Raw genomic sequence first — 27,425 nt, 5'->3', positions numbered from 1 at the left:
TATAGATAAAAAATATTAACTGACCGAATTGCTTTCAAGTTCGCCTTCAAACTGTTTATGAATATTATTATTATTCTGTGTTCAGAAAACGATTTCATTGTAAGTGCTGCTAGCTCCCCGTCAGGATATTATGGCACCACTTATGCATACTTGCAAAACTCAATTTTAGCCACAGACAATCAAGGTATTCATTAAACTTCTGAACTGCAAAAAATTCTAAAGGGATTATTCACTTCAAGAAACACTTTAGTGTTAGGAATACAAAGTTGAGATAAGGTTGTCTGGGTGCCTATAGTGTCCCTTAAAGAATGAATTTTAAGTGAATCCAAAGTAAGTTTCAAATTTAAGGCCAATTTAGCTGAATTAGAAGAATTCAAGTAAACTATGCTTACTGTTTGTCAACTTTGGCCTTAAATTTTACTTCCTGATAATTTTTACTTTATTGAATAATCCTGATAGTTGTCTTAAAACGACACTATTGGGAGGGGGGGGCACAATAGGGAGCTATAGTGCTAGGAAAATGGCTTTGATTTCCTAGCACTATAGTTTCCCTTTAAGGAATTTTGTTATTTTGCCCTAAAACTTGAAATTGACTCTGAATTCCTATCAATCTGGGTTTTTCACTTAAAAGAGAATTGCCTGGAATTTAGACTGAATTCACAGAAAGTGATTTTCATATTTAAGGCCAAAGTAGCCAAACTTGAAGCAGAGCTGATTTTTTTTTTCCAGTGTGGCTATTTTGACCTTAAATCTGAAATTCACTGTAAATTCCAATAACTCTGCACGAAAGACGCCTACATTGCTAAAAGAGGTTCTATCAGACGACAAAAATAACATTGTTCAATGATCTAACAAGTATTCCATATCTATAGCTAATGCAGGAGCAATATATAATGAATAAATGACACATACCATATCTAACATATCTAAACTCAATGTAACATGTCGCAGGATATGCTTACCATTTGTACATGTCAAATCAGCTACTTATCATAGATGATGGCTTCTATAATGATAACATCAGAGCATTATAATTATCCTAGATGTATATCTGACAGCATTTAAAAACCTCTAAATGCCTGTAATTACAGCCAGATGTTATACCCTAACTGGGTTCATTTAAGATTCAGTTTGCACCAGTTACTTTTTAACGCTTTAGTTGTCAGAGGTGATCACACATTGCTCCATCCTTTTTAAGTTGACTGAAATCATTAAATACAGTCACAGCAGAAGATATCACATCCCTGATGTGCTCCGTACCCTGTGCCAACACTGCATTCTCACTAACAAAAATCATTGGCTTTATTCTTATTACCAAAACATGTCATGCTTTCTGACTTCAGACCCCACATTATCACAAAAAAATATTAAATGGGTACCAAAACATGTCATGCTTTCTGACTTCAGACCCCACATTATCACAAAAAAATATTAAATGGGTACCAAAACATGTCATGCTTTCTGACTTTTGACCCCACATTGTCACAAAAAATATTAAATGGGGCAATGATTTATCCTAGTACATGCTGCTCATTCTTACAGGGAAATCAAGCAAGAGATGTTTTGTTTTCTCTTAATGTCAGTTTCTCCTCAGTCATTTCTTGACTCTGCCCCCTCAAACCTACTGCTTCCTATCTTCTCCTCTATGTAAAGCCTTTCTTCAATCTACTCTATCTTAACTTGTCTAGCCCACTCAATACCCTGCACATTGTGACCTCCCTCCCTTTAGTTAGTTTGCTTCACCCCCTGCATTGAAAGGAGTGTATTCCTAACAGTATAGGAGTGTATTCCTATAGTGTTAGGAATACAAAGCTGACATATGTGCAATTTTGTTTTACGTTCCCTTCCCCCATGCCAGCTGCTCCGCCTCCTGCGATGTCATCTTGCTTTCTTACCAGTGTCCAATCTAAAGCTCCTCATAGAGGAAGATTGGAAAATGATGCGCATGGGCACAGCGCCCCCATCCAATTGCTCTCACAGAAAAGACTTCTTTATATTCTACTACCTCAATACCAGCTATTTATCAATATCTTCACATAATTTTCTTAATGAACAAATATAATTCTCTTAATGAAACTCTGTATATGAGTCACCTTTTCCACACCACTATTTCAAGTTCCTTTCTCTAATGCGGCACACATGCCCACCACATTAGCTACTCTTTCTTTCTCCCGGTCCTCTATTGTTCTTTATGGACATTTTCCATGCCAGGTTTAATTTTGATTTACTGCATTAAACCTACAGTATATTGTATTTGTTTCTACTTTTTATTTTGAGTTGTAGCTAATTAGCCCTCTCTCTCTAACACTGAACAAGATTTGGATTTGTATTCTTTTTTGTACAGAGCTGGGAATTGGCCTACATGCAAAGACCTTGAATGGTGGTATTCATTGTTTGAAGGGATTAATTATCACAGTACTTAAACTAATTTTGTGTTAAACATTATATTTTATATTTTAATCATAGTTCTTAAAGTGGCACTGCTATCAATAAAATCTATTCTAAAGCATTTTAAAAAAACATATTTTTTCTGTCTTTATAAATTTGTACAGCAAAAAAAAAAATTACTGGTGCAAGATTTCCAATTAAACGTTTTGGGCACAGAGCAGCAGCAAGGATTTTTAAAAACCTTTTGCACAGGCCGAAAATCACTAAGCCGTTTTCTTCCCTGTAGTTTAATAGATGCTGCCCACTTGATTAGGCGCGCCTTTTATGAATTCAAATTATGTGACATGATACCCACGCTTAAAATGACCATCTAGGTGACCCCATACTCAAATTGTTGCAGATTTGCAGAGATTACGTTGACCTATCAAAAAGTGTGTTACCCTATATTAAGTTAATTTGGGCACTTGTTCATTGCCCTATTGTGATTTCTGCCTTGATACACGTTAGTGCTCATAGTAAGTCTGTCTTGTTATATTTTGATATTGACCTAGGCTTGTATTTGACTTCCTGTATTTCTGGTATCCTGACCCTTCTTGTTTCTGAGTTTGAGTATTTTCCCGACATGGCTTGTTATTCCGTTTATCTGTATTTCTATGTCCCTGACCTTGGCTATTCCTGACACTGTCTTTATGTTTATTAGCATTCTATGACCCGGTAATATATCTATCTAGAACCTCTGTATGTGGGATTCCTGTAAGTGCGCCATTCCTGTAAGTTGGGTACGCCCCGGTGAAAACATGCCATTTTATCCTGAGCCCAGAGTGGCCATTTTGGAAAAGAAGAATGCAGGGTGCCAGCTCTCTAACAATCACTCACAATACTCTGTACTTATATGTGAATAATTTCTTCGATTATAAGGTTCAAGAGATAGTGGCCAAGGTAAACTAGTCAGGATTAAGGGCAAGAAGTAGGATGGAATCAATATAATGACAGGTCATATGCACCAGGGTAACCAAGAACTGGTTTGCGGGTAATCACATTAGTTATAGATCTGTCAAGTATGGTGAAGTGGAATGCAGATTAAATAGCCCTACCCCCCATAATCCCTGTTACTGTATGGTGCTTGTAGAAGCCATGGTGTGTAGGCCTTTGCGATGTGGGTCCCTGATTGCATAAGCCACTGAGAGGAAATGAGAGGTGACACCATTGACGTATGGACTGCCAAGACCTTCAGCTAACAATGCCCTGCTCTTTAAAGAGCTAGAAAGTTTGGTTAGATCGACATGCTATGTATTTTGCATTTGTTTCTCTCCATCTATAAATATTCCTGCTTCAGAGGTAAGCGAAGTGATTTAGCAATGCCATAGATAATGTGGTATGCGTTTGCTAAAGTAGAGAATAAATTACACATAATAAAGCACTTCAGTGTATTCCATAGCCTCGATTATATGTTGATCACGTTTCATTAAGAGACGAGTTCTTGTAAAGTTACAGAACAAGGACATTATAAACGTTTTTTTGGTGTGTGACTCGCTTTAATTGCAGGTTATTGCAGGAAATAGTTTTATTTGGCAGGGAATGAGCCCCAGTGAAATACATAGTAGTATTTCCACGTCGTATTGAATGTCGCTTGAAAAGGGACTGAAAAAAGAAATCAAAATGTTCTATAGTTTTAAAAGTCATTGTTCTGACCTGTGAAAGGACTAATGGCGGTAATTAAATCTATTGCCAGGTTTATGTATGTTGTTTTAGAGGGCATCTTGCTTTCCTCTTATCATACTTTAAAATCTCATAAATTGATGCGAACGTACAGGAGCAGAATTTTAACTTTCTATCAGATCCTATCTATGCCACACTATCCATTCCTTTTAATTTTGCACCTAACCTCATTTTAGTTTAATGCACTCAAAGGAACATAATATTCTAGGTTGAAAAAAAACTGTGACTATGGACCCTGTGATAAAACTTGGTTTAAATCACTGTTTGTGCCTTTTTGGACTTATGAAGCAGCACTTCGAATTCCCGAAGCAATTCGAAGTGGCACTTCGAATTACCGAACAACTGCATGAAACAGAGACCACCCTGGAGCTTGTTAACGCCTATTAACAACTTGGAACGTTTCTCACCGCAGTGTTCTAATTGTTCGTCTGGTTGGCCGCAATTCCGAAAGAAAACCTGAGGTGGCAGCCATCATGTTCGCATGAACGCAGGCAGTGGTGTTTGGGCATGAATCTCCTGGAACTAAAATTGGATACAGAAACTCCCAAACACAGCTGGACTTCCATCATCGCCTGCGTTCGTTTCTATTCAGCTTAGAAGGGCACTGTTCGGTGGGATCATTCGTCTGGATGAAGGAACAAGCTTCAGGGTAAGACTATTCACTCTGTTCGGTAGTTTGTTCGTTTGCAAACTACCGAACTAGACCGACCGGTCGGTCAAATACATGACTTCCATAAAATGTCTGAACCCCTGAACTGATCTGGGTAATTTTTGGATATGTTGGTCACCAAATCAGGGCTATCAGGGGATGTAACATTTGTGGGGATTTTATGTGTTTTAAGGTGTTTTGGGGGTTTTGCAAAAAAATGTGTGTTTTTTTGTTTTTGGGTGATAATTGAGTTTAGTATAGTACTTGACTCAATTATCTCCTAAGTAAAGGGAAAGGCTTATTGTATTATGTGTGGGAGTTCCTTAGATTGTGATTGCTGTATACATTGGTGTCCCTGTCCCCAACAAGGTCCATGTGGGGGTAACCCTTGCTTGGTGACTTGCATAAAAGGCCAGTGTGGCTACCAATAAACCATTCCTGCTTAACCATCAACACGTAGCCTCGTCTCGTGCTTGTTGGGAACCTGCTTCACAGCTATATCACTAGCTCTTGTAAGAGCTTTACAGCTATCTTTACAACTGTCTAGAGGAGAGGCCTTCCCACTGAGTCTCCGAATCCGGGAGTTTGGTCCAGGACGGGAAGGGATGGCGAGACCCCAACCAAGCTGTGGTGGTTCGTGGGGTCTACGGTACTTATGGTGTCCGGTGCGGTGCTTATGGTCCTCTGCGTCAGCTAGGAAGCATCGATTGGCAGAGATACCCAGTCAAGGTGCCAGGTGGTCCGTCACACACATCTTTATTGTTCTTACAGAAAAGGACACTTTCCTCTGCTGTAAGTGATTCGTCTGTCTTCCAGTATCAAAGGATGGTCTCTTGTTTGTTGTATTTTCTTGCTCACATATTGCTTTCTGCAATATCTTTCTTTAAGACTGGTGCCCAAAAATGCATTTTCCTTATACCAAAACGCATGAGTTTGCATTTATCTGAATTGAATCTTATCTTCCACTTACCTGCCCAGTAGCCCAATGTATTCAAATCCACCTGGAGATAAGTTATATCCAGTTCAGACTGTATTTTGTTACCTAATTTTGTGGCATCTGCAAACACTAACGCATACATTTTAATGCCCACTTCAAGATCATTTCTAATCAGATTAAAGATAAGTGGATGCAGAACAGAGGCCTAAGGCACTCTAGTTAGTCCACGTTAGCCCAGTCTGAACATTGTCCATTTACAACTACTCTCTACATTCTATTTTCAAACCAGTGTTTTGTCCAAGTACAAGATTAATCATTTAAACCAACTGACTTCAGTTTTAATAATTTAACATTTTGTGTGAAACTGTATCAAATGCCTTGGTAAAATGTAAGTAGATCACGTCCAATGGAATAACCCAATTTCTAACTTAAAACGCAATTACATTAGTTTAGCATTACCTGTCTTTCATAAAACCATGTTGATTTCTACTAATCCTGTTGTTGACCAAAATTAATTCTTGAATATTATCCTTTTACAGCACCTTCAAATAATTTCCCTATCACAGATGGTAAACTCACTGGTCTGTAGTTTCCACATTGAGCTTTTGAAATCTATTCTGGTATGATTTTTGGAAGAAAAACAATCCTGAAATATTTTCTGCCACTCCAAACCCACAATATCTGAAATACATTAACAGAGTGCTCTGACAGGTAAACCTTGAGCCTTAAGGCTCAAGATTTACCTGTCAGAGCACTCTGATTGGTTGGCCTAACCAACCAATCAGATCGCTTTGAGTTAAACTGCACGGCAAGGCTTTATCTGTCTTTCTCTGCCTCGCAGAGCTTAGTCTACGTGGAGCCCTCGCCAAGTGAAGATGGATTATTTATTATCATCAGGATTTTTTTTCCGATGGGCTTTATGGATTTTTATTTGCCCTTTTTTGGGGCTGAAAAAATTAAGATTTTAAAGAAAAGACCTCTTTTGAAGACATTGATTTCTCCCCCTCACTATTACTAGGGTAATAGGGGTATCTAGGTTTTTTTTTTTTATTGGGGTGGGGTGACTCTGGGCTTGGGGATCCCTAGTCACTTTGGGGGTCTTTATTTTTACAATAAGCCCCCACTCATCATCAATGGGGGGCAAGTTTTTATCACCTAGGGCCTCATGTGCTGATAAAGCCCCTACTTGCGGATTGCGAGTAGGGGCAGAATGGAGATTTTAATCTTCCTCATGCTACCATGGGGGTCATATTGACCCCCATAGAGTGTGGGGTAGCATGGGGGGGTTAGGAAATGGTGGGCAGCACAGCTACCTATCGCTACCTTTTTCAATATTACAAGGAGGAAGCCGCAAACTGGTTGCTCTGACAAATGAACAAATAGCCAAAATTCCCTTCCGAATATCAGACAAAAGTGAATGCCCAAGTGTTAAACTGGGCATGCTCTGGAATTTCACAGTGCTATCTAGTGTGGGCAGATCGTGTGTCCCACAGGGGCCTTTATCTGCCCACACTAAGATGGCGGTGCATTGGACCAGAATCTGGGCAAAAAAAATCTAGATATAAAAAAAGGGTGAAAAGAAAGACCTATAAGCAGATGTGGCCATGACAGTACCGCTTTAAGAAATGCCCCAAATGAATACATACATGAAAAACGCATGCATGTATTCGTTGTGGGTATATCTATCTACTAAACAGTGATTTCTAAATTTTTGCACATTTTGGCAGTGGAGTGTTTCTTTAATTATAATTTGGTTTTCGTTTGTATGATATATAAAGCAATAATGATATTATAATAATTTGATATATATACATATAAATATATGATATGAGTACATTTTATAATATTCTGTGTTTCATTATTGTTTTTTTTTTTGTTTTTTTTTATTCTTTCTTTTTCGGTGCAGCTTCAGAGCTACAAACATAGTATAGTGTGCCACAACAGCACATACATATAACTTTACTTTTTCCATATGTTCTATTATTGGAGTGAGTCATCTGATGCACCTTTTTCAGAAATAATCGGCTGTGTGGTTATATTGAGTTAACCGTCTCTACCAGTGGTGGTATTTATTTTGTGGCGGGTCGCGCCTTGGTTTGGCGCCTGAGTGGCAGTTGTTCTCTGGTACAGGGTGTGCGCTGTTAAGCCACCCGACTCTGTGGATGGTGTAATGCGTGCTTACATTCGTTTGCTTGATAGTGGTGGGTGGTGTGGAGCATGAGTGTCTGTGTCTTGCCAGGGTTTAGTCAGTATTGACTGCTTAATGTCGTTGGTTTACCCCTGTGCTTTGAGCTAGTGGTGTTAGGTATGATGCTCTTTTGTGTATCTTGCCCTCTATCCCCAGGGCAGTGGAGGGAGGGGGGGGGGAGGGGGGGTTGTGGTCGTGGTGTTGGCTGTCCGTCATATTACCTTCTAGATGTCTATTCTGTCTATGTGAGGTATCAGCTAGGTTAGTTCTGCTACGCGTTTGTCGGCACTGTAACGGACCGTTTCACTTACAAGAGGATAAAACCCAGTTTAGGCGATATCCCCTTTTTCCATAGACCAGCAGCTACAGCAATCACCAATCTCCCGAACTGCAAACTGTACGAATTCTGGAAACTCCCGAACTGGAAACACACGAACCCTGGAATCAGCTGAACAGGAAAACTCCTTCGGCTCCCTGGGTTACACACTGCCGCTGGGGAGGAAGGATTGCACCTTCAGCTCCCTGGGACACACACTGCTGCTGGGGAGGAAGGACGGCACCTTCAGCTCCCTGTGATACAATCTGCCGCTGGGGAGGAAGGACGGAACCTTTAGCTTCCTGTGATACAATCTGTCGCTGGGGAGGAAGGACGGCACCTTTAGCTCCCTGGGACTTACTCTGCCGCTGGGGAGGAAGGACGGCACCTTTAGCTCCCTGGGTTACACACTGCCGCCTCAGGGGAAGACGGCTAACCTCCTCGGATGCAGCCTCTACTCTGCTGCTGTAACACTCTTTCCTCTGAGCGTACTCTCCGTCCATCCTTGATTTTCGCTTAGCCATGACCTGGTTCCAGATCCCCTGGAATATCTCCATAGATACATAACCCCCATACTGGGCCACTCGCTGCCTCACCTCGGCCAGCCCATAATCTTCAGCGTCAGAGCCTTCCATACTTGTCTGCTCCAAGTCGCTGGATACCTCTGCTGCCAGGGGCGCTGCACGAGTGCTAACTTTGCCCTCAATTTGTAACTCCAAGGAATTTGTGTTGTCTGTAGCTGTCCTTCTGGCTGTAGGAACGATCCCGCGGCTTGCCACCAATTGTAACGGACCGTTTCACTTACAAGAGGATAAAACCCAGTTTAGGCAATATCCCCTTTTTCCATAGACCAGCAGCTACAGCAATCACCAATCTCCCGAACTGCAAACTGTACGAATTCTGGAAACTCCCGAACTGGAAACACACGAACCCTGGAATCAGCTGAACAGGAAAAGCATACAATGCGCTTACACTCCTGGCAGTCAGCATACAATCCAATTCCCCCAAAAACAAGACGACACATCGGTTTGAGGGTCAAGCAGAATCTGAGGTCCTGGCACACCCAGCCTGGTTTTTATTACGGTTGTGCACATACAGGACACACCCAGGGGGAGGCATAAAATAACCAATCAAGTAACAGTACAACCCACACATCCCCTCCCCTCAGATAAGCAGTTAACATAATTTATTACATACAGTAAAAATACAGTTTCCACACATACTCTGTAACTTTAAAACCATACATCACATTCACATAAAAATACATATCCACAATCAATCCATTCAGGGGAACAACATATTAAAAAATGGCATGAATCAAACCAGGGGTTCAAAAGTTAGTAAAAGTATATTTTGTTCCCCCTGGCTGGCAGTATTTTAATCTGGCTCAAACAGTAAAAGTAAAACATCCCCACAATGCATCCTGGCTTCCTCCCTTCTGCCTTGGAGATAATTGGAGAAGTAATCCAATTATCTCCCAGGTCAAAGACAAAACTCCATTACACATGTGGGGACCTAAATACAGGATTATGTTTTAAAATATATAAAGTTACTTTTTATACATTAAACACAGACATGTAACATATCCCCAGATAGCTCAGGTCTGCGTGCACATTATTAAGTGAATGGCACGCAGACCACACAAATACAGTTTAATTGCCATGGAGCCAAAGTCTTTCCCATAGTCTTTCATTATATGAATAGGCTCCATGGCATAGCTATCTGGGGGTATCACTGCTCACACAGGGCAAGTACCGAATGGCCCCACTGTGTTTAAAGGGCCAGAATGAGTGACATGCACTCTGTTAGGGCCGAATACGTTTTGTAAAAGGGCCCAATCTCCCAGGGCCATAGTCCAAAGGCAAGAGGCGGGCAAGCAGCCCCCTCCAAGGACACGTGGCGAGGTCGGTTTCGCCACAGGCACGTTTGACAAGAAAAAGCATAGGTGTTAACGAGAGTGAGAAAAATAAATAAATAAATAAATAAAAAATTAAGGTTAACAATTGAAAATTAAGTAAATTTAATTGTCCAAGTATGTCGACAGGGAGACAAGAGCACAACATTTATGCAAAGCAATGCATCAAGGTAAAAAAACTGCATGGCTTGGAGTGTCCCGGTTCAAGTATCTAGTCCGGTCTTTGATCTCTTGGTTCTTCCGGGCTCAGGTGCAAGGTTGGAGGCCGCTGTGTCCGAGGATGCGTTGTGTGTCCCTTGGTTGGCTGCGCTTTGTGGCTGGGTCTGTGGCTTTGTATGAGTTCTCCTCCTTGGTAATCCACAGGATCCTCAGTGTAGCCCATCTGTAGGTAAGGCCTGCTGTCTGTAGGATTTTCGTCAGGGGTTGCATGGATTTTCTCCACAGCAGTGTGGCTCTGCATAGGTCTTGGAAGATGATATGTGGCCGCTTTTAAATTTGTAGGGGGATTGTCCCTTCAGTGCTGCTAGCAGGTTTATCTTGTCAGTTATTGTTTGACATCAGAGTATTATGTCGCGTGGTGCAGCAGCTGGTGCTTGTGATGGCTTTGATATTCTGTATACCCCATCAAAGGTGAAGCGTTTGGCTTGTGTTGCAGTCAGGAGGGAGGCTACCAGTCGCCGTATGTAGTGAGGTAATTCTTCTAGGGTGATAGATTCTGGTACGCCCCGTATTTTAATGTTCTTCCTTCTCCCCCTGTCGTCCAGTATGTTCATCTGTTTGCATGTTTCTGTTTGGGTCGCTTGTATGTGTTGGACCTGGTCTCTCAGTGCCTTTAGGTCTTTCTGTAGCGGTACTTACCTTATCCGGGGGCCGGACGCGGTCCTCTCTTCAAGCCGCGCGCGGTCCTGCGGCTGCACGAGCCGCGCGCGGCTCGTCCGACTGTTCAGACAGGAAGGCGGGCAGTGACCGCGAGAAGCGGTCACGTGTCCCGCCTGCAGCTAAGAGCGCGCCGCGAATCTCGGGCGCGCTCTTAAAGAGACAGTGGGAGCCTAAATTGCAAAAAGGCTCCCATTGGCTCCTGTCATGCCAATCACCCCATACACTTACCTGTTGGGGGAGTGGAAGTGACAGGAGCCAATCACATTAGTTTGAAGGCTACTTATACTTACCCTTTTCCCTTAGTTCCTTGCCCTATCGTGGTTTCTGCTACAGTTCCCTTTAGTGCTTGTTGTGTTCAGTTGTGTTTCTCCGTATTTGACCTTGGCTTTGTATTCTGACTTCGTTTTCGCTTTATCCTATTCTGTACTGTTTGCCGGCTTGCTGATTCCTGTGTACCAGTCCCCGGCTAGTTTTCGTTTACGCTGTCTCTTTGTGCCCTTGACCTCGGATCGTTCCTGACTCTGTCTTATCCTATTACGTCGAGTCCGGCCACTCTAAGGTCCGGTAGACGCATCTCTCCTCTGTACTGTCTTCTGTTAGGCTGGATCCTGCGTGTAGGGGTATATACTCGTTACATTACGATAGGGCCATGGACCCCGCAGATTTAGCTCAACAGATGGCGACCCATGAGGCTAGATTTGTAGAGCAGGATCACCGTATGGATCAAATAGCTCAGGCTCTCCAGACGCTCTTAACTAGAACCATTCCAGCAACCGCACCTAACCCTCCTGCACCCCTGCTTCCTGAAGTATCGACTATGCCTAACGCTACAGCACATTTAACGCCTCCTCCTAGGTACGGAGGGGATTCTAAGACATGCAGAGGGTTCATTAACCAAATAGAGTTTCATTTTGAAATGTATCCACGTTCATTTCCCACAGAGAGGTCTAAAGTTGGATTCTTTATGCACCAACTTACCGACAAAGCACTTGAATGGGCAAACCCTATTTGGGAGGCTAATGGACCTATGGTGCATAACTTTCACAGTTTTCTAACAGCTTTTCGCAGAACTTTTGATACTATGAAAAGGTCTAAGAATGCCGCTAGAGCATTAATGAGGGTTAAACAGGGTTCTAGGTCTGTGGCTGATTACGCTATACAGTTTCGTACCCTTGCCTCACAGGTCGATTGGACCAATAATGGGTTAACTACGGCCTTCATGGAAGGTTTATCAGACTCTATATTGGATGAGGTAGCAGCTAAGGAGCTTCCTATTGCCTTAGAGGACCTTATTGACTACCTCATCGATATAGATAATAGGATTCGTGACAGGCTCTATACTAAGAACAGGAATAGACGTTTTGTTACACCTATTCAACCCAGAGTTAATATACCGGAGAGTGTTAAAGTATCTGAAGAGGAACCTATGCAATTAGGGGTTGCAAAACTCTCAGATACTGAGAAATTACATAGGAGAAGGGAGGGACTCTGCCTATATTGTGGTAAGAGAGACCATATGGTAAAGGAGTGTCCTCTGCTCCCGGAAAACTCTCGCACCTAAGACCTTATAGGGGACTGGCCTTGGGTGTGATTTCTAAGTCTCCTACATTGCCTCCTAACCGATTGCTTCTCCCTGTTTCTTTACATATGGGAGAGAGTTGTATAGTTGAAAACATAGACGCCCTGGTTGATTCTGGGGCAGCTGAGAACTTTATAGACTCTGGTTTTGTAAAGAGAAACAATATTCCCATCAGAGAGAAGGAGATACCCTTGGCCGTTGAGGCCATAGATGGTAGACCATTGATATCTCCTGTTGTTACTCACGAGACTGCACCGCTACACATGTACACAGGGGTTCTACACTATGAAACCATTCGGTTCCAGGTCATCACCTCTCCCTCTTCACAGTTGGTGTTAGGGTATCCATGGTTACGTGCCCACAATCCCATTTTTGACTGGGAGACAGGGCAGATAAAATCATGGAGTGAAGCCTGCCATGAGTCATGTACTATTGAAGTCACGCCTGTGAATTCTATTAACGTTCCTACTGTTCCTCCTTTATCTACGACAATACCCTCTCAGTATTTAACTTTAAAGACTGTCTTTGATAAAAGAGAAGCTGACAAATTACCGCCTCACAGACCCTACGATTGTGCTATTGATTTGTTGCCTGGTACTATACCTCCTAAGGGCAGGGTGTACCCCCTATCGGTTCAAGAAAACCGTGTCATGGAGGAATACATTAAAGAGTCATTAGACAAGGGATTTATTAGAAGATCCTCTTCTCCGGCTGGAGCGGGGTTCTTCTTTGTATCAAAGAAAGAAGGTGATTTAAGACCTTGCATTGATTATAGAGGTCTTAACAAGATCACCATCAAAAATGCTTACCCTATACCTCTAATAACAGAATTGTTTGACAGGCTCAAACATGCTACGGTATTCACCAAATTAGATCTTAGGGGAGCATACAATTTGATACGTATTAAAAAGGACCACGAATGGAAGACAGCCTTTAACACTCGGTCAGGTCATTATGAGTATACCGTCATGCCATTTGGGCTTTGCAATGCCCCAGCAGTGTTCCAAGAATTTATTAATGATGTCTTAAGGGACTTTATTCATTCATTTGTTATTGTGTACTTGGATGACATTTTAATATATTCTACAGACATTCACACTCATCACAGACATGTTACGACAGTTCTGAAGACCCTTCTTGCTAATGGTCTTTATTGCAAATTAGAAAAATGTCTATTCGACCAGTCCGAGGTCCAGTTTCTAGGGTATTTGATTTCCGCCGAGGGTTTTCGGATGGATCCCCAGAAGCTCGCTGCAGTCATAGAATGGCCTCTGCCGCAAGGTCTGAAAGCCATCCAGCGTTTTCTGGGTTTCTCTAATTACTATAGACGTTTTATCAAAGGTTTTTCGTCTATAGTAGCGCCTATTACTCGTATGACTAAAAAGGATGGCAATACACGTGTCTGGTCTACTGAGGCACTTCAGGCTTTTGACTTTCTTAAAACTACGTTCGCCTCTGCCCCTATTTTACAGCATCCTGTCCCCTCATTGCCATATATACTTGAGGTTGATGCTTCCGATATAGGGGTAGGTGCTGTCTTATCCCAAAGAGAGTCTCCTGACAAGCCATTGCATCCTTGTGGCTTCTTTTCTAAACAAATGTCCAAGGCAGAGAGGAATTATGATGTGGGTAATCGCGAACTCCTTGCTATCATTTTAGCACTCAAAGAATGGAGACATTTGCTAGAAGGAACTAAGGATCCTATTCTCATATTTACAGATCATAAGAACCTATCCTACCTTAGCGAAGCTAAAAGATTGTCTTCAAGGCAGGCTAGGTGGTCACTGTTCTTGTCTCATTTTAATTATATAATCACCTATAGGCCAGGTGACCGGAACACCAAAGCGGACGCTCTGTCCAGACAATTCGAGACTATTGACAAACAGGAGATTGATGTCACTCCTGTCATTCCCCCAGACAGGATAATAGCAACTACTATATTGTCTATTTCCTCGTCCCTCTTGCAGGCCATACAAGCGAAACAAGGCATGGCACCCAGCGAGAGGCCTAATGATAAATTGTTCGTTGACATTCCCGAGAGACGGGATATTCTGTCACTTTATCACGATACTAAGACTGCTGGACATCCTGGTATTTCCAAAACAGTGTCAGCCGTTTCTCGGTATTTCTGGTGGGATACCTTACGTAAGGATGTTACTGACTATATAAGTGCTTGTACTACTTGTGCATGTATGAAAACTTCTCGTAGAGTTCCTTGTGGGCTGTTGCATCCGTTGCCCGTTCCCGAGAGACCTTGGTCTAATCTATCAATGGATTTTATTGTTGAATTACCCCCTTCGAATGGTAACACAGTCATCCTAATGATAGTAGATCGGTTTTCCAAAATGGCTCACTTTGTGTCTCTTCGCAAGTTGCCCACTTCCAAGGAATTGGCTCTTATCTTCGCTAGAGAAGTGTTTCGATTACATGGTATTCCCTTATCTATTGTATCCGATAGGGGTAGCCAATTTGTTTCCAGGTTCTGGAAAGCCTTTTGTTCGGAGATGGGTATTTCCCTCTCATTTTCTTCCGCTTACCATCCCCAGTCTAATGGAGCTGCTGAACGTGCCAACCAGTCTCTTGAGCAGTACCTCCGTTGTTTTGTGTCTCACCATCAGGACAATTGGTCTGACCTGCTTCCTTGGGCTGAATTTGCTCGGAATAATGCCACTCATGATTCTTCCGGCAAAAGCCCTTTTTACGTTGTCTATGGCCAGCATCCCGTTGTTCTTCCGGCTGCATTCTCCTCACAGGGCATGCCAGTTCTGGATGAGCATTTGGCTGGTTTGCGTAATACTTGGGAGCAGGTTCAGCGTTCTTTGGTGGACTCTGCTGCCCGCCAGAAGGCTCAGGCTGACAAGCATTGCAGAGCGGCTCCTTCCTATGTTGTGGGGGACAGGGTTTTGCTTTCCACACGGAATATTCGCCTCCGGGTGCCTTCTATGAAATTGGCTCCCCGCTTCATTGGTCCTTATCGCATTATACATAAGGTTAATCCCGTTTCTTATGCCTTGGGTCTGCCTAAGAATCTGCGTATACCCAATGTATTTCACACCTCTTTGTTGAAGCCTTACGTACACAACCGCTATACCCGGCATACTCCCCCTCCCCCTCCTGTCTCTGTGGAGGGTCATGAGGAGTTCGAAGTATCTGCTGTTATTGACTCTCGTTTTCTCAGGGGTCGGCTTCAGTACTTGGTACATTGGAAGGGTTATGGGCCTGAGGAGCGCAGTTGGATTTCTGCGGATGCTGTTCATGCTCCCCGCCTTGTACGTTCTTTCCATTCGCGTTTTCCTGCCAGGCCTGGTCCTGCCCGCCCGGAGGGCGTGTCCTCAGGGGGGGGTACTGTAGCGGTACTTACCTTATCCGGGGGCCGGACGCGGTCCTCTCTTCAAGCCGCGCGCGGTCCTGCGGCTGCACGAGCCGCGCGCGGCTCGTCCGACTGTTCAGACAGGAAGGCGGGCAGTGACCACGAGAAGCGGTCACGTGTCCCGCCTGCAGCTAAGAGCGCGCCGCGAATCTCGGGCGCGCTCTTAAAGAGACAGTGGGAGCCTAAATTGCAAAAAGGCTCCCATTGGCTCCTGTCATGCCAATCACCCCATACACTTACCTGTTGGGGGAGTGGAAGTGACAGGAGCCAATCACATTAGTTTGAAGGCTACTTATACTTACCCTTTTCCCTTAGTTCCTTGCCCTATCGTGGTTTCTGCTACAGTTCCCTTTAGTGCTTGTTGTGTTCAGTTGTGTTTCTCCGTATTTGACCTTGGCTTTGTATTCTGACTTCGTTTTCGCTTTATCCTATTCTGTACTGTTTGCCGGCTTGCTGATTCCTGTGTACCAGTCCCCGGCTAGTTTTCGTTTACGCTGTCTCTTTGTGCCCTTGACCTCGGATCGTTCCTGACTCTGTCTTATCCTATTACGTCGAGTCCGGCCACTCTAAGGTCCGGTAGACGCATCTCTCCTCTGTACTGTCTTCTGTTAGGCTGGATCCTGCGTGTAGGGGTATATACTCGTTACACTTTCTTGAGGTCAGACACCTCTTTTTCATTGGCTTGGGTGCGCGCCTTAACGGCCTTTACCTCAGTGGTGAGTACCCCTAAATCCGCCTCCCACATGCTCCTGAGGTTACGCTGCAGGCTGGCAAGCATATCCTGGATGTCTTGCTTTGATGCAGGAGCTATTACCTCCTGTGTGCATTGATGCCCTCCTTCAGATCGTGCTGGACTCTGTAGTGGGACCCGCCCGTCTGATCGTGTGGGTGGTGGGTCTTGTGGGGGTGAGTGCTCCCGGGAACTCGTTGCCGTGACAGTTACCGGGGATTCATTATTGTTTTTAACTTTATGTTGTTAATGTTGATATAATATACTTCAAAATCCTAGTGAGGCAGGTGCCCCTATACTACAAACAAGTAATTCACGGAGTACATTTTATTAGGTCCGTTTTCGACAGTGATATTTACTAAAGTTAGAAATCAAAGTGAATTTCAATGAGGCCAAAGTAGCCAAACAGGTACCATAGCTGACTTAGAGAATGTTTCCATTTTTGCTTTTTTTACCTTTAGTGAATAATCCTGCCAATATCCCAAACGGGTAGATCTAGTTTCTCTCTCCCACTGATAAAAGTGATGTTTCACTACACCTTACTTCTGCCTTGAAGGTACAAAAGGAGTTTCATATCATTCTGACTATAAACGTTTATAAATGCAGAATGCACATTTATAACTATATCACATAGTACAGTCAATGACCTAACATTCTAACATGTGTACCAATGACCTAACATTCTAATGAAAGAAAACAAAATTCAATTAAACATAAAAGCTTGTTAAGCAGTGTTATTACCCATGGAAAAAAAAATCCTTCCCATAATTTGACACAATTGCTTTAAATGAGGTTAATAGGGTTCATCGATCAAATGATATGCCTCATATATGTTCAGTATAATAATCATTATAAATATAGACGGTTTTATGATACACACATGTATTTCGTCAGCACACTAGTGGATAATTGCAGAGATGAAGAGCTCATAGTTATTTATAGCGTTATTATAAAACAGGCAGGGTATGGGATCTGGACAGTTCTCCTATATTAAATTATATGGTATATATGCTGGCAAGATAACAATATTCTTTTATTGCAAGATTTTATAATTTCTTATGCAAAATCCTATTTATACATGACTGCAGACCACTTACATTCCCGTTGCCCCCCAATAACGACAAGGCACCTGAGTATTGGATAAGGGCAACGGCCACAGCTTTATTATTCCAACATATCAACTCAGCCAGCTTTATCACCACCTGTCGGCTGTTGGGGTGACTACCCAACAGACAGATATACCGGATAATTCCAAGAGTCCGTACAGTCTGCCTTCTGCCATCAGCCCTGGCAGCTGCGACTCCCCAAAGCCTTGTCTTGCATTACTTGCGCTGCCCAGGACCTCCGCCATAGCTGTGACAAAAAGAAAAGAGAAACAACAAACACCGCAAAACACAGAACCACATACATAATCATCCTAAAGGGAGGGAGGGAGGGAAGGGAAAAACCTGTTCCAGCCTTCTTTCTAGGAATGGTGAGTACCCTCCCCTTGCACACATACTTATACGGTCCCCCATATTGCCACAATTGTATCCCATAAGTCCACACCCCTTACTGTGTGGCAGCAGTCATGCCTCCCCTTCCTTACAGTCCAGAGGATCCCTTGACTGCAGACCACTTACATTCCCGTTGCCCCCCAATAACGACAAGACACCTGAGTATTGGATAAGGGCAACGGCCACAGCTTTATTATTCCAACATATCAACTCAGCCAGCTTTATCACCACCTGTCGGCTGTTGGGGTGACTACCCAACAGATAGATATACCAGATAATTCCAAGAGTCCGTACAGTCTGCCTTCTGCCATCAGCCCTGGCAGCTGCGACTCCCCAAAGCTTTGTCTTGCATTACTTGCGCTGGCCAGGACCTCCGCCACCGCGGTGCCGACCCTGATCTCCATTTGTCGGCATCGCGCCCCCCGCAGACAGCGCCGTTTCAATCCCACCTTGGATACCCACGTTCAGTATATCCAGCCCAATCGGATTCAGATGAACCCCATCAGCCCTCATTAAACTCCGATTGTCCCCTTCCAACTCCGTGTGTCGAACCGACACACCGCCAAGGCAGCGAACAAACCTTGAAATTGCAACATAAAATTTTCACCTAGCCCTCTCCAACCCTTTAGCATGCGGCAAGGCTTGCCAGCATGGATGGGGGACAATCTCTGACCACACCAAACAACATTCTGCAAATAATGTCATGCACCGAGCCAAGTCCCGCCGTACATCGTGTATTAAATCCACCGTCCTTACCCTCCCTAGGTCACGCACTCTGGGTAGATTTGGCACCATGACAGACCCCGGATACCCCTCCAACGAACCCTTGCTAACTCGGCTGGGATCCCCAAATTTCGACCATATGAACCTGACTCTGCCCGGCGAGCAGCCCAATAGATGAAAGAGTGTCCTACAATCCAAACATACCGGGAAGAACACCCTAAAACAAAGGACAAGTTACAGTAAATGAGGCCGCACGTACAGCTGATACCTACGAGATAACCATCTTCCCAATCGCTGCAACTGCGACCCTGAATATCCTAACACACTAGCCTGAGTGGCTGCTCCAATCCTAAATAAATGAGGAGAGAAACCGGTTGGATCTCGACCACAATACTGCAACGCCTTAACCAGCATTGATGCAAACTGAAAACGCGTCAATAGAGACCCATCCGCATGAACTAGCAAGGCCACAGATGACGGCCAAATGGCCAGATACTGCCCAAACAGCCGCACCGGGCACAACATCCCACCAGTACGCCCCACACGCAACCACATGCCTCTTGCCGACTGATCCGTCTTAGACCTACGGATATGCAAGTCCACAAACATATCAGACCAGTGGACATCCGACAGCAGTAAAGGGGGGGTCGCCCGCCGGGAAGGGGCCACCAGCTCCCCCACTCTAAGCGCGCCAAAGAAGCAAAAGGAGAATGCCACCTGAAACAGCAGACACTCACCTGGTGATACACAGACGGCCTGAAGAGCCGCCAACAATTGGCCCAGCAAATCGAAGGAGATCGGCCGACGTCGGTCCGGACCTCTCCGACTCCTCCAACCTCGCATAACCCTCTGTAAGCAAAACTCTCTGGTGATGTCCCTCCACCCAAGAAACCGGAACCAGAAAGACAGGGCAGACAACGCCTTGTCTGCTGCCGAACAAGACCTACCAGCAGCGAGTAACGCATCCAGATACCTTAAAGTGATCTCCACCTGGACAGCCTCACTGACCCATCCACCAAAGCCAACCAACCCACCCATACCGACCTGTATGCCTTCCAAGTAGGGGCTGACAAGGAGTCCGAAACCAAGGACATCAAGCCTCCGAAATTAGGTCCCATAAGTAGAAAGGGCAGCGAAGACCCTCGCGATCCGCCTCTGGAGCCGACTCCCGAAACCGGTCCCACTGAAACCGAGAAAGAGAGTCAGCTACCACGTTCAGCTCCCCCGGTACATGCCGGGCCTGCATCCACACATTAAATTGCAAACTAAGCAACACCAGATGCCGCAAGAGAGCCAGAACAGGAGGAGACGCAGAAGACGATCGGTTAATCACATGGACAACACTTATATTGTCCGTGTGAAAAACCACCACCCGATCCCGCAGGTTCTCACCCCACAATGTAGTGCAAATATTGCTTTAAAATTAAAATGAAGCTTCCAATGATTAGAATGCACTCACATATTCCAGGACAAATAAAGCGTGTTATAGGTGCCTCCCCTTGGTGGAAGAAAAAGGGGGGTATGTTCCTTTAAAAGCTCCCTCCTCGAGTGATAGCCAATGGGGTATCCGGGTCAGCTAGGAGATTCACAAACAGCAGACCAAACGGAGTACTTAAATGGCAATTTATTCACTTGTAGAAAGGTATATGATAAAAATCATAAAAGCAAATTAAGATAACGATGCTGGTCCTACGCGTTTCGTCCTTGTGCAAAAGGACTTCCTCAGGGACCTCTTTCAATGATCAGTAATCAGACAGGTACATAAAATCACAGCAGCATCCTAAACATACTAACAATGAAACATCTTATATAGGGCTAGTCCCTTAGAGCCATTGGTGGAATAGTGGGTGTCTTCAAATCCTGCAGTTCTAATTCGTCAAGGTATTCTCCTTCAGGTGTATTCACTTTGCCGAGATGAAGAAAGCCGGGTCCGTTTCCCTTGTCGGCTACTTCCGCATGCGTCATCTGTGACGCGTGCGTCACGTGTGTCATCACGTGATCCTCATGCGTTCCATGCTCGGACCAAAAAAATGGCTGTGCGTTCCACAGCATAGAAAGCAGCCTAAGGGAGAGTTTTTCTTATACCAGATATTTATATATACGTAGCTGCAAGATAGAAGACTGTTAGAAACCATCTTTTCATCTAAAATATAGATGGAACGCATGAGGATCACGTGATGCATGGAACGCATGAGGATCACGTGATGACACACGTGACGCACGCGTCACAGATGACGAATGCGGAAGTAGCCGACAAGGGAAACGGACCCGGCTTTCTTCATCTCGGCAAAGTGAATACACCTGAAGGAGAATACCTTGACGAATTAGAACTGCAGGATTTGAAGACACCCACTATTCCACCAATGGCTCTAAGGGACTAGCCCTATATAAGATGTTTCATTGTTAGTATGTTTAGGATGCTGCTGTGATTTTATGTACCTGTCTGATTACTGATCATTGAAAGAGGTCCCTGAGGAAGTCCTTTTGCACAAGGACGAAACGCGTAGGACCAGCATCGTTATCTTAATTTGCTTTTATGATTTTTATCATATACCTTTCTACAAGTGAATAAATTGCCATTTAAGTACTCCGTTTGGTCTGCTGTTTGTGAATCTCCTAGCTGACCCGGATACCCCATTGGCTATCACTCGAGGAGGGAGCTTTTAAAGGAACATACCCCCCTTTTTCTTCCACCAAGGGGAGGCACCTATAACACGCTTTATTTGTCCTGGAATATGTGAGTGCATTCTAATCATTGGAAGCTTCATTTTAATTTTAAAGCAATATTTGCACTATGTTTTGTCCTCTATTATAGGTACACTTACAGAATCCCAAAATATCCTATCTATCATACATACCTTGTTATATGGTTATCAGCTGGGAGATAACCTTGGGAAGTCGTGTGCCTATAAGTTAAGTTTTCTGTGTTTTTACATATTTTACATATTTTCACATTTGTTCACGGGTGTCCGTGTGTTTGTTATTCTCACCCCACAATGCCAGGGCCACTACTATGGGGAAAAGCTCCAGGAAGGTAAGGTTCCGCATAACAGGTAGCTCACGCCATTCTGGAGGCCACGCCGCAGCACACCACTTGCATCAGTGAAGAGATTCAACTCTGAATTCGACACCGCTTCATGCAACCAGCACGACCTCCCATTATATTTGCTTAGGAAGGAACTCCATACCTGTAAGTCAGCCCGCAGCTTGGCCGTGACTCTGATGTAATGATGTGGCTCCCTGATACCAACCGTCGCCAACGACAGGCGTCGACAGAAAGCACAACCCATAGGTAGAACGCGACAAGCGAACGCTAGATGACCAAGCAACACCTGTAACGTTCTGAGCTGCACCTTCCTAGCCCCTTTTACCAGATCTACCATCCTCAACAGAACCACTAATTTTTCGTCGGGAAGGCGAAAAATCATACGAATCGAATCGATTTCTATACCCAGAAACGACAATCTGGTAAGCGGCCCTTCTGTCTTCTGCTCCGCCACCGGCACACCAAACCTGTGCGCCACTGCACGGAACGCCGACAATAACTGGGCACACTCCACCCCCTCCCGAGGACCCACAAACAAAAAATCATCGAGATAATGCGTAACTGACGCAATACCTGAGAACTGAACAACTACCCATTCTCCTCCCCCCCCCCACCGTACAGGCTTTCTTTTCTTTTAATGGAACTGGAGAACATTTTACCTTCTCCCATGCCCATGTGTCAGGGTACCTGTAGTCTCTACCTCAGAGGAGGTGAGAGACTTAGACGTTTATCCTCCCAGAGGGGTTGTTTCTTCTGTTCCTCGCGGTTCTCTCGGCCATTTACAAGCCGACCGCGAGGGATCCACTTCCTTATATGACGCGACGCTCAGTAGTCGACGTCATGACGCCAACCCGGGTCGACCTGTCAGTCAAGTCCCGAGCACTAATCAGGACTCGTCGGGGGCGTGATTACCCTCTAGAATCAAGGTATAAAGTAAGGCTTTCGGCATCTGCTCATTGCCCTGTCGTGATTCTAGCCTGTCTAGTCACTCAGTGCTCTTGTATTCTAGTTGTCTCTTTGGTTCTGACCCGGCTTGTTTGTACTACCCTGTTTATCTCTGTTACCCTTTGACTCGGCTTGTCTCTCGCTTACCTGTCCTCTCTTTCCCTCGACCTCGGCTTGTTCCTAGACCATTCTCTACTTACTCCTTACGTTAAGTCCGGCCATTCTAAGGTCCGGTATACGTACCTACCACCTGTTTGTACTCTGCGTGTTGGATCCCTGTCCCGATCCTGACATTACGACAGGGCCAATGGATCCTGCAGGTACAAACACTCAGGTTGGTCCTTCTGACTCTAGGTTCGACGCCATGGATCACAGAATGGACCAGATGGCTCTAGCACTACAGGCGTTACTATCTCGTTCTAGTAATCAACCAGAGGAGATGCGTAATACTTCTATCTCTCCTGTGAGTTCAGGTCTAGAGGTAGCCACTGTAGGTGCTTCTTCCCGTATCACTCCACCTGTACGTTATGGTGGTTCTCCAGAGAAGTGTCGTGGTTTCTTAAACCAAATAGGTATCCATTTCGAATTACAACCCCGCTCCTATCCTACAGATAGGGCGAAGGTTGGATTTATTATCACATTACTTGTTGAGAAAGCTTTGAGATGGGCCAATCCATTGTGGGAAAATGATAATCCGTTAGTATATAATTATAATGCCTTTGTAGCTGCTTTCAGAAGAACTTTTGACCCTCCAGGTAGAAAGGTCAATGCAGCTAGATTACTGTTGCGCCTTAGACAAGAAAACCGAACACTTGTGGATTATGCACTAGAGTTCAGGTCCTTGGCGGCAGAGGTTAAGTGGAATGAACAGGCTTATATAGATGTATTTTTAAACGGGTTATCAGACATAATCCTTGACGAGGTTGCTACTAGAGAGCTTTCTGAAAATTTGGAGGATTTAATTTCTTTTATTTCTCGCATTGACGAACGTTTAAGAGAGAGGCAGAACACTCGAGAGAGAAACCGTAGACCTTCCTTTAAACTAGCTCCTTCATTTCAAAGTTCTGAATCCACAACCTCACTTTTTACAGAACCTATGCAGATAGGCAATACTCGCCTCTCAGAAGAGGAGAGACAGTACAGGAGAAGGGAGGGGTTGTGTATGTACTGTGGAGTCAGAGGTCATTTACGCCTAAATTGTCCTAATCGCTCGGGAAACGCTCGCACCTAAGTTTCTCTAGAGGACAGGCCTTGGGTGTTTCTATTTTGTCCTCTAATCTTAATTATAAAGATCACAGGCTTCTGCTACCCGTTTCTTTAACTTGGGAGAAGGGAGTACTAGAAACTATGGCATTGATAGATTCCGGAGCTGCTGAGAGCTTTATCGACCAAGTTTTTGTTACCAAACACGCTATCCCATCCCAGTTAAGGGAGACACCCTTGGCCGTTGAGGCCATAGATGGTAGACCTTTAGTTGAGCCTGTTATTTTCCGTGAAACCATACCCGTTAAATTAACTGTTGGTATCTTACACGAGGAAGACATATCTTTATTGCTTATTTCTTCTCCTTCTGTTCCCATAGTCCTGGGGTACCCTTGGTTAAAAAAACATAACCCTATTATTGATTGGGAATTAGGGGAGATAATCTCATGGGGTCAGGGTTGTCAGGACAGGTGCTTACGGACAGTGTCACCGCTTAATTCTACCTACTCTACAGAGGTACAAATACCGCCCCTGTACCTGGATTTAAAGGCAGTATTTGACAAAAAGAATGCTGATACTTTACCTCCACACAGGTCTTTTGATTGTAAGATTAATCTACTACCTGGTACTATGCCCCCCAGGGGTAATGTATATCCTTTGTCCACTAAAGAGAACTTAGTCTTAGAGGAGTATATTCGTGAGAACCTTGAAAAAGGATTCATTAGGAGATCCTCCTCTCCTGCCGGGGCTGGGTTTTTTTTTGTTAAAAAGAAGGATGGTACACTAAGACCTTGCATTGATTATCGAGGTTTGAACAAAATAACCATTAGAAATGCCTACCCAATTCCTTTGATTACCGAGCTCTTTGATCGTCTAAAAGGCTCCAAGATTTTCACCAAGTTAGATCTCAGAGGGGCGTATAACTTGGTGAGAATTCAGCAGGGACACGAGTGGATGACGGCGTTCAATACCCGTTATGGGCACTATGAATACACAGTAATGCCTTTTGGCCTATGTAATGCACCGGCAGTATTTCAGGACCTGATCAATGAAGTTCTTAGGGAATTTCAACATGACTGCGTTATTGTATATCTGGATGATATACTTATACACTCTAGAGAGATTGAGACTCACTACAGACAAGTCAGAAGGGTATTGCGCAAGCTTCTTCAACATGGCCTGTACTGCAAATTGGAGAAATGCAGCTTTGACCAATCCCAGATAAACTTTCTTGGTTATGTGATTTCTGGGGAAGGGTTTAAGATGGACCCGGATAAGCTCCAGTCCATTTTGGATTGGCCTTTACCCAGGGGCCTCAAGGCCATTCAGAGGTTTATTGGATTCTCCAACTATTATAGGCGCTTCATTAAGGGTTACTCTTCAATTATAGCTCCTATTACCAATATGACCAGACAGGGGGCTGACACTAAGAACTGGTCTACTGAAGCCCTTCTTGCCTTCAAAACACTCAAGGAACTGTTTGCTTCTGCACCAATTTTAGTTCACCCTGATACGACTCTGCCTTTCCTACTCGAGGTCGACGCCTCAGAGACAGGTATAGGTGCTATCCTGTCCCAAAGGTTAGGTGTGGATAAGCCCTTACATCCATGTGTTTTTTTTTCCAAGAAACTATCAGGCCCTGAGAGCAGATATGACATTGGTGACAGGGAACTACTAGCAGTTATCATGGCTTTAAAGGAGTGGAGACATTTATTGGAGGGCACCTTACATCCTGTTACTATTTTGACAGACCACAAGAACCTGTCCTATATTGGGGAGGCCAAGCGCTTGTCCTCCAGGCAAGCTTGTTGGTCTTTATTCCTCACGCATTTCAATTACATGCTCACTTATAGACCTGGTTCTAAGAATTCTAAAGCCGATGCTTTGTCTCGACAATATGAACCTTCTGCGATATCTGAGCCGGTTTTGTCTTCTATAGTACCCAGGTGCAATATTATCGCCAACACGAGTCTTAAGATTCACTCTCCGTTGCTTGGTCAGATCATGAAGTTGCAGCATCTGGCGCCTAGACAGACTCCTGGGGCAAGGCATTTCGTTCCTCCTGAACTCCAACTGGAACTCTTACAGTGTTTTCACAACAGTAAGGCGGCTGGGCATCCGGGTATTCGCAAGACATGTTCCTTGATCTCTAAAGATTTCTGGTGGCCTTCTTTACGGAAGGAAATTAGGGATTTCATCGGAGCATGTGAGGTCTGTATGAAGACTAAGCAACCTCATACGCTTCCATGTGGGTTGTTACATCCCTTGAACATTCCAGAGAGACCATGGTCCTGTTTGGCTATGGACTTCATTGTAGATTTGCCTGTTTCTAAAAAACAGACTGTGATCCTCACGGTGGTTGATAGGTTTACTAAGATGGCTCATTTCGTGCCCTTAACTAAACTCCCGACTTCTCCTGAATTGGCGGAGATATTCGCGAGAGAGATTTTTCGCTTACATGGGATACCTTCCGAAATTGTCTCCCAGAGGTTCCCAATTTGTTTCACGTTTTTGGAGATCCTTCTGTTCTCAACTAGGCATCAAATTGAATTTTTCTTCTGCCTATCACCCTCAGTCTAACGGAGCTGCTGAACGTACCAATCAAAAGATTGAACAATATTTGCGTTGTTTTGTTTCTGAACACCAGGACGATTGGGTCGGTTTGATTCCTTGGGCGGAGTTTGCACACAATAATCTCGTTTGTGATTCTACTCGTTCCAGTCCCTTCTTCATGAATTATGGCTTTCATCCTTCCATTCTTCCCTCGGTTTCTCCTTCCCAAGGGGTACCGTCGGTTGATGTTCATGTTGCCAATTTGAGGAAGTTGTGGGATCAGACTCGACAAATTCTCCTACATAATTCCATGTTGTTCAAGAAACACGCTGATAAGCACAGAAGGGCGGCTCCAGTTTTTGTTCCAGGTGATAGGGTATGGTTGAGTACTAGAAACATTCGTTTGAAGGTTCCTTCTATGAAATTCGCTCCTCGTTACATTGGCCCTTACAGGGTTCTGACTCGAATTAACCCAGTTGCGTATCGCCTAGCTCTCCCAGCTGCCTTACGCATTCCTAACTCCTTTCATGTTTCTTTACTGAAACCGCTAGTCTGTAACAGATTTTCCTCCACTATATCCTCTCCTCGCTCTGTTCAGGTTGAGGGTCAGGAGGAGTATGAAATCAACTCCATCATCGATTCTCGAATCTCCCGGGGGAAGTTACAATATCTTATTGACTGGAAGGGATATGGTCCTGAGGAGAGGACTTGGGTACCTCAGGAGGATGTACATGCTCCTCGCCTCCGCAGGGCTTTTCACTCCCGTTTTCCATCTCGTCCCGGTTCCTT

Source organism: Pelobates fuscus, chromosome 2 (assembly GCF_036172605.1).
Source record: "Pelobates fuscus isolate aPelFus1 chromosome 2, aPelFus1.pri, whole genome shotgun sequence".
Lineage (NCBI taxonomy): Eukaryota > Metazoa > Chordata > Amphibia > Anura > Pelobatidae > Pelobates > Pelobates fuscus.
Note: the sequence above shows the minus strand (reverse complement) of the source record.